At 39.0% G+C, this 6,182-nt stretch overlaps 1 protein-coding gene across 4 annotated transcripts in view; it reads left to right on the top strand.

Annotated features, from left to right (window-relative positions):
• MARS2 (methionyl-tRNA synthetase 2, mitochondrial) overlaps window positions 1-6,182 on the top strand; it is a 129,925-nt gene that overhangs the window by 116,851 nt on the left and 6,892 nt on the right. For 3 of the 4 annotated variants that reach the window (XR_003677276.2, XR_003677275.2, XR_003677280.2), the window contains one exon: window positions 5,310-5,399. The gene's annotated coding sequence lies outside the window, so the exon portion shown is untranslated. Of the gene's footprint in view, window positions 1-5,309; window positions 5,400-5,967; window positions 6,150-6,182 lie in introns of those variants that run through there. The other variant, XR_008618933.1, reaches the window with a different exon arrangement.

Consider the following 6,182-nt stretch of genomic DNA (forward strand, 5'->3'; position numbering starts at 1 on the left):
TTTCAGTTATTATATTGTTCATCTCTGTTTGTTTGTTCTTTAATTCTTCTAGGTGTTTTGTCTTTAGTTCTTCTAGGTCTTTTTTAAACATTTCTTGCATCTTCTCGATTTTAGCCTCCATTCTTTTTCTGAGGTCCTGGATCATCTTCACTATCATTATTCTGAATTCTTTTTCTAGAAGGTTGCCTGTCTCCACTTCATTTAGTTGTTTTTCTGGGGTTTTATCTTGTTCCTTCATCTGGTACATAGTCCTCTGCCTTTTCATTTTGTCTATCTTTCTGTGAATGTGGTTTTCGTTCCACAGGCTGCAGAATTGTAGTTCTTCTTGCTTGTGCTGTCTGCCTTCTGGTGGATGAGGGTATCTAAGAGGCTTGTGCAAGCTTCCTGATGGGAGGGACTGGTGTTTGGTAGAGTGGGGTGTTGCTCTGGTGGGTAGAGCTCAGTAAAACTTTAATCCACTTGTCTGCTGATAGGTGGGACTGAGTTCCCTCCCTGTCAATTGTTTGGCCTGAGGTGACCCAGCACTGGAGCCCACAGGCTCTTTGGTGGGGCTAATGGCTGCCTCTGGGAGGGCTCACGCCAAGGAGTACTTCCCCGAACTTCTGCTGCCAGTGTCCTTGTCCCTGGGGTGAGCCACAGCCACCCCCCCCACCTCTGCAGGAGACCCTCCAACACTAGCAGGTAGGTCTGGTTCTGTCTCCTATGGGGTCACTGCTCCTTCGCCCTGGGTCCTGATGTGCATACTACTTTGTGTGTGCCCTGACACAAACAGTGGAGGGCACACACAGAGTGGAGTCTCTGTTTCCCCCAGTCCTGTCAAAGTCCTGCAATCAAATCCCGCTAGCCTTCAAAGTCTGATTCCCTGAGAATTCCTCTTCCTGTTGCCAGACTCCCAGATTGGGAAACCTGACATGGGGCTCAGAACCTTCACTGCTGTGGTGGACTTCTGTGGTATAATTGTTCTACAGTTTGTGAGTCACCCACCCAGAGGTTATGGGATTTAATTTTATTATGATTGCGCCCCTTCTTACATCTCCTTGCAGCTTCTCCTTTGTCTTTGGATTTGGGGTATATTTTTTGGCGAGTTCCAGTGTCTTCCTGTCGATGATTGTTCAACAGTTGTGATTTTGGTGCTCTCTCAAGAGGGGGTGAGTGTCCGTCTTTCTACTCCGCCATCTTGAACCAATCTCCAAGGACTTTGTTTATAAAACAAATATAGGCACACAAATGCCTCAGTTCAATTTAGGCTTTCTTGTGATACTAGTTACTTTGGCCCACTGAATTTATTAGTTTGGTTTGGGTACAGCTTATTTGATTATGCACTCAAAATGCAAATTTTCCTTTTGCTTGTTCCTTTTTCCTTTTGAGAAAGTGGACTGGAGCAATGGCTGCCTACTGTAGGAGAATGCCTTGGGAAATACCTTGACAAATTTGAATTGTTCTGATGGCTTGAATGCCTTGACTTCTGTGCTGATTCATAATGAAATGGATCAGTTCCTCTTCATGAAGATTTTGCTTTGCTCCTGTTTACTTTCCTAGACTCTCCTTCAAGCTTCCTTTTATGATTCTTCTTTCTACCATTAAGTTCCTTCCCATCCTTTCCCCATGGCTTAATTCATGGTAAAGGATTTCCTTTCATCCTCAACATGTTTGATGAATACTTCCTCCATCTTTCTGACCTAATAAAACATGAATAGACCCTGAGGACCTCACTCTTCTGCAGGGGTCTCCACACTTTAGTTTTCACTCTCTTACTGGTTTTTGAGGATATTCATCATTTACATTTATTTATTTATCTATTATACGTATTTTTTTCTTTACTAGTATTTATGCACATCATAAAACATACACAAAAGAGTTTTAAAAAGATGAAGCAAATATTTCTTTAAAATGTTTTGTCACTGGTCATGGTTGTTTTCAGAAGTGAATGTGTATCTGCATGTCAAAAAGTAAAAAAATTTTTTTGGCTGACTTCTTGTCAGATATATGGTCATTGTTTTTTCCTCTTAATATAAGCAATTATGTCCTTGTATTGAACACGAGAAGGGTCAGCTCTGTTATTTTTGAAATGTTCACTAGAATTATCTTCAATTCGAGATGTTTTCCAGGAATATTTTAAGCCATCCATCCATTTTGGGTTAGTTTAATTTAAACTATACAATATAACTTTAAAATTTATTTAACTGGATTTATGTACCAGGTAACGAGTTGGCACTGTCAACTTCTCCAAGTTCTGGAACTCCCAATCGTCCCTCAAAATACCTCTTTCACCCACATAGGGATCAAGTGATGGTGTCAGTGGAACCTGCATATTAACATGGGCAAAGCTTGATTTACTTCTTATTCAATTTAGATAAGTATAAATATAAGTCCTAATATTTTCCTCCCACATCCTCAGAAGGGAATGGCCAGAGGACCATTGCTCGAAGTTAATAATTTAAGAAAAATGTATTGAATGCTTTTTTTGTATCATAGGGTCAAGTTCGAAATATACAAAAATGAATAAGAAATGAATTTTACAGCCTAAAGCAGAAGACAGACACACTTAAAGAAATGTATCAATGTAGTATAGTAGGTACCAACATATTAATGGAGGGTAAAGTGTAAGCTGTGGGTTTTGGAAAAGCTTCCTGGAAAAGATGAAGTCTGAACTGAATTTTGCAGAAAGAATAATAGTTAATTCAGTGAAGAGAGGTGGGAAAGACTTTTCGTGTAACCAAAATGTGACAGCATGAAACAGCATGTGGTATTCAGTGGACTTTAAGTAGCCTGATAGTCCTAAAGTATGAATGAAGAGAAGTGGAGTAGTCAGAGAGGAAGCCAGGGATGTAGATAGGAGCCATGGCCACATATGCCAAAGAGCCTGGACCCTATTCACCTGGCACTGGGAAGCCAATAAAGCTTCATAGTGGGGAGTCGGGTTTTTTTCTTTAGGTAAGTCCCTCTAGCTACAATATGGAGTGAGCATGGGTATAAGAACATACCACAAAGTCACTATAATCAAATTAATATGATTGGATGGGAATCAGATCAGAAAACTCAGAAGTAGACTGAAGTACATGTAAGAATTTAATATATGACAAGAAGGATAATTCAATTCAGTAAGAAAAGAATAGATTAGTTCATGAAGAAAATAAAAAGTAGTCCCCCATCTTATTTCTATAAAATTCACTTAACTTTGTACACACTTATATAGACATATAAACTAAGTTTAAAAATAAATTATAGAAAAACCAAATACTTAAATGTTAAAGAAAAGCAATAAAAATCTTACAAAAAAGGTAGGAGATTACATGTACAATCTAGGCATTGGAAAGTGTTTCCTAACCAATGCTGAGAAGAGACATATTTGATTATATGAAAATTAACATAATGTATATGCAAAAATACCATAGACAAAGTCAATAAACAGTTCTGGAAAAAATGTTACAAAAGCAGATAACCTAATAACTGTTAACATCTATAATATGTTGGTTGGGTTCTCTGAGAAGCATGATGAGTTAGAGGTACAAAAGGTTTATTGGAAAGTAACACAGTAGAGGAAAAAGGGAGGAGAAGGATTGGGCAGGAGGAGCCTAGGTACAGACCTGACAAAATCTCAGCCAGCCCAAGGGGCAGCTCTGGAGCAGTGATTGCCTGTTGGAGGTGTCCTGCCACGGTGGAAATGGCCAGGACCCATTGGCTGGAGATTGCTGAGAGAAGAGAAGAGCTTGTCCTCAGCTATCAACGCCTCACTCATTCATTGGCAAGGGGCTTCCTCAAGAAGAATAAGACCATGGGTCAAAAGTTGACGTGGGGGCTTCCCTGGTGGCGCAGTGGTTGGGAATCCGCCTGCCGATGCAGGGGACACGGGTTCGTGCCCGGGTTCGGGAGGATCCCGCATGCCGCGGAGCGGCTGGGCCCGTGAGCCATGGCCGCTGAGCCTGCGCGTCTGGAGCCTGTGCTCCGCAACGGGAGAGGCCACAACAGTGAGAGGCCCGCGTACCGCAAAAAAAAAAAAAAAAAAAAAAAAAAAAGTTGACGTGGACCCTAAGTTACTGGACAGCTGAAGGCTGCCAGTGAGCCATACGCCTTGCAACTGCAGAGTGAGCCCTTTATTGAAGCAGAATCTGAGTGTGGCATCTCTGTGTTTGACATCTAACTCTCACAAACTGAGAAGAAAAAGGCATTTAATCCAAAGGAAAATTAGGCAAAGCACATGTATAGACAGTTTACTGAAGATTAAGTCTAAATGGTCAAGAAACATTTGAAATGTGCTTAGTAATCTGGAAAGTGCAAATTAAAATAACAATGGAATATAATTTTATACCTATAAGAGGCAGAAATTAATGAGAACTACAATACTCATTGGGATGGAATATAAAGTGTTGTTACTCTTTGGAAAATCTGACATTATCTAATAAAATAAAAAATACATATACCCTTAGACCCAAAATTCTACTCCTGGGAATCTATCTGATGGAAATGAAATGACTGATTCATAAAGATGTGTGTACAAAAATGATTATTACAACATTGTTTGTAGTGGTAAAAAATTAGACATAAATTGAATACCCCAAATAGAGAAATGCCTGAATGAACTATGATATATCCATACCATGGACAATATTATGCATTAATTTAAAAGAATGAATTAGTAGATATTGTGGATGAGGTGGTGGGATCCTTACCAGGTATTGTTGAATGAGAAAAGGAAGTTTCAAAAGAGTATGTATAAAAATGTCTCCCCCTGCTTTTTCTGTAAATCAAACAATGACAAAAACACACTCTATTTATATGTGTATATCTACATATATGAATGTAAACCAGAACTGAAAAGATGCATACTAGGTTGTTAATTTGAGTTATCTTGCAAGGAGTGAGAGAGTTGAGTGGTTTGAGGAGTAGAGAAATGTGCAAGACAGGTAAAAGAAGATTAAAAAATTATATGAAAAAATATGCATATGCTCACATTTATTTCTAAATCTCTTAAGAAAGGCAAAACCAGGCTTATACAGCTTGCAAGAAAGAAATAAATGAGAAAAATATGTCACAGAAATGGAAATGATCATACAAAATTTTACTGAATATACAAAAATTTTTAGTTTTTACTGGTTTAATAGATGCCAAGATTGTTTATTTCCTGCTCAAATCAAACAGTATCTGGCCATATGAACCAATAGCATGGTTGTGGAAAGAACAGGGCTTTCAGTAAATTTATGTGTCTGTATCAGGAGAGTTTCGAGACTACTATAGTAACAAATGACCTCCAAATCTGAGGGACTTACCACAAAGGTTGCTGTCTTGCTCATGTTTCATGTTCATTGCAGGTTTACTTCAGCTCTGCACCGTGCCATTTTCAAGATCCAGCCTCTGTCTGGTGAACAATTAATACTGTGGCAAAGGAAAATGAGATCATGGTAAGTATATACTGGCTCTTAAAACTTATGTACACAAGGAGTTCTTCCACTCATCTTTCATTGGCCTAAGCAAGTCACATGCCTGAGCCTGCTGTCAATGGAATGAGGATGTATTAACTCTTGCATAGGGAAGGATCCGTGAACATCTCCCAGAGTAGGATGATCTGCTTTACAACAAAGAGTATTAATGAAGTATTTTTATGTGATCATAATAATGAATGTTGTTAATGATTGGTGAGTGAGCAGAATTAATGATGAGATATAAGAAAATATTTTTTACAATTCATTAAGTGCTTGTTTCTCATCCACTGGGTGTACAGGTAAGAGACACCCCTTTTGATTTTAATTTAGTTTCAATCACAGATCACAGACTATTCTTGACATTTTTGGAACGGAAACTAAAACCATTTTTATCTGTATTTTGCATATAGAAAGAATTCAGGTAGATGGAAGGGTAAGATTCTATTGTATCCACATATTTTATTTTTCTGAAGTTTAGAATTAATAGCAGTAGGTTGATGAGAAATGTAACGTTTATCAAAAATCAGAAAAATATTCCTTCCTTTAGAAATGATAGTCTGGGGACTTCCCTGATGGTGCAGTGGTTAAGAATCCGCCTGCCTATAAAGGGGACATGTGTTTGAGCCCTGGTCTGGGAAGAACCCACATGCTGCGGAGCAACTAAGCCCATGCACCACAACTACTGAGCCTGCACTCTAGAGCCCACGAGCCACAACTACTGAGCCCATGTGCCGCAACTACTGAAGCCCGTGCACCGCAATG

This window comes from Physeter macrocephalus, chromosome 2 (genome assembly GCF_002837175.3).
Source record: "Physeter macrocephalus isolate SW-GA chromosome 2, ASM283717v5, whole genome shotgun sequence".
NCBI classification, from domain to species: Eukaryota; Metazoa; Chordata; class Mammalia; order Artiodactyla; family Physeteridae; genus Physeter; species Physeter macrocephalus.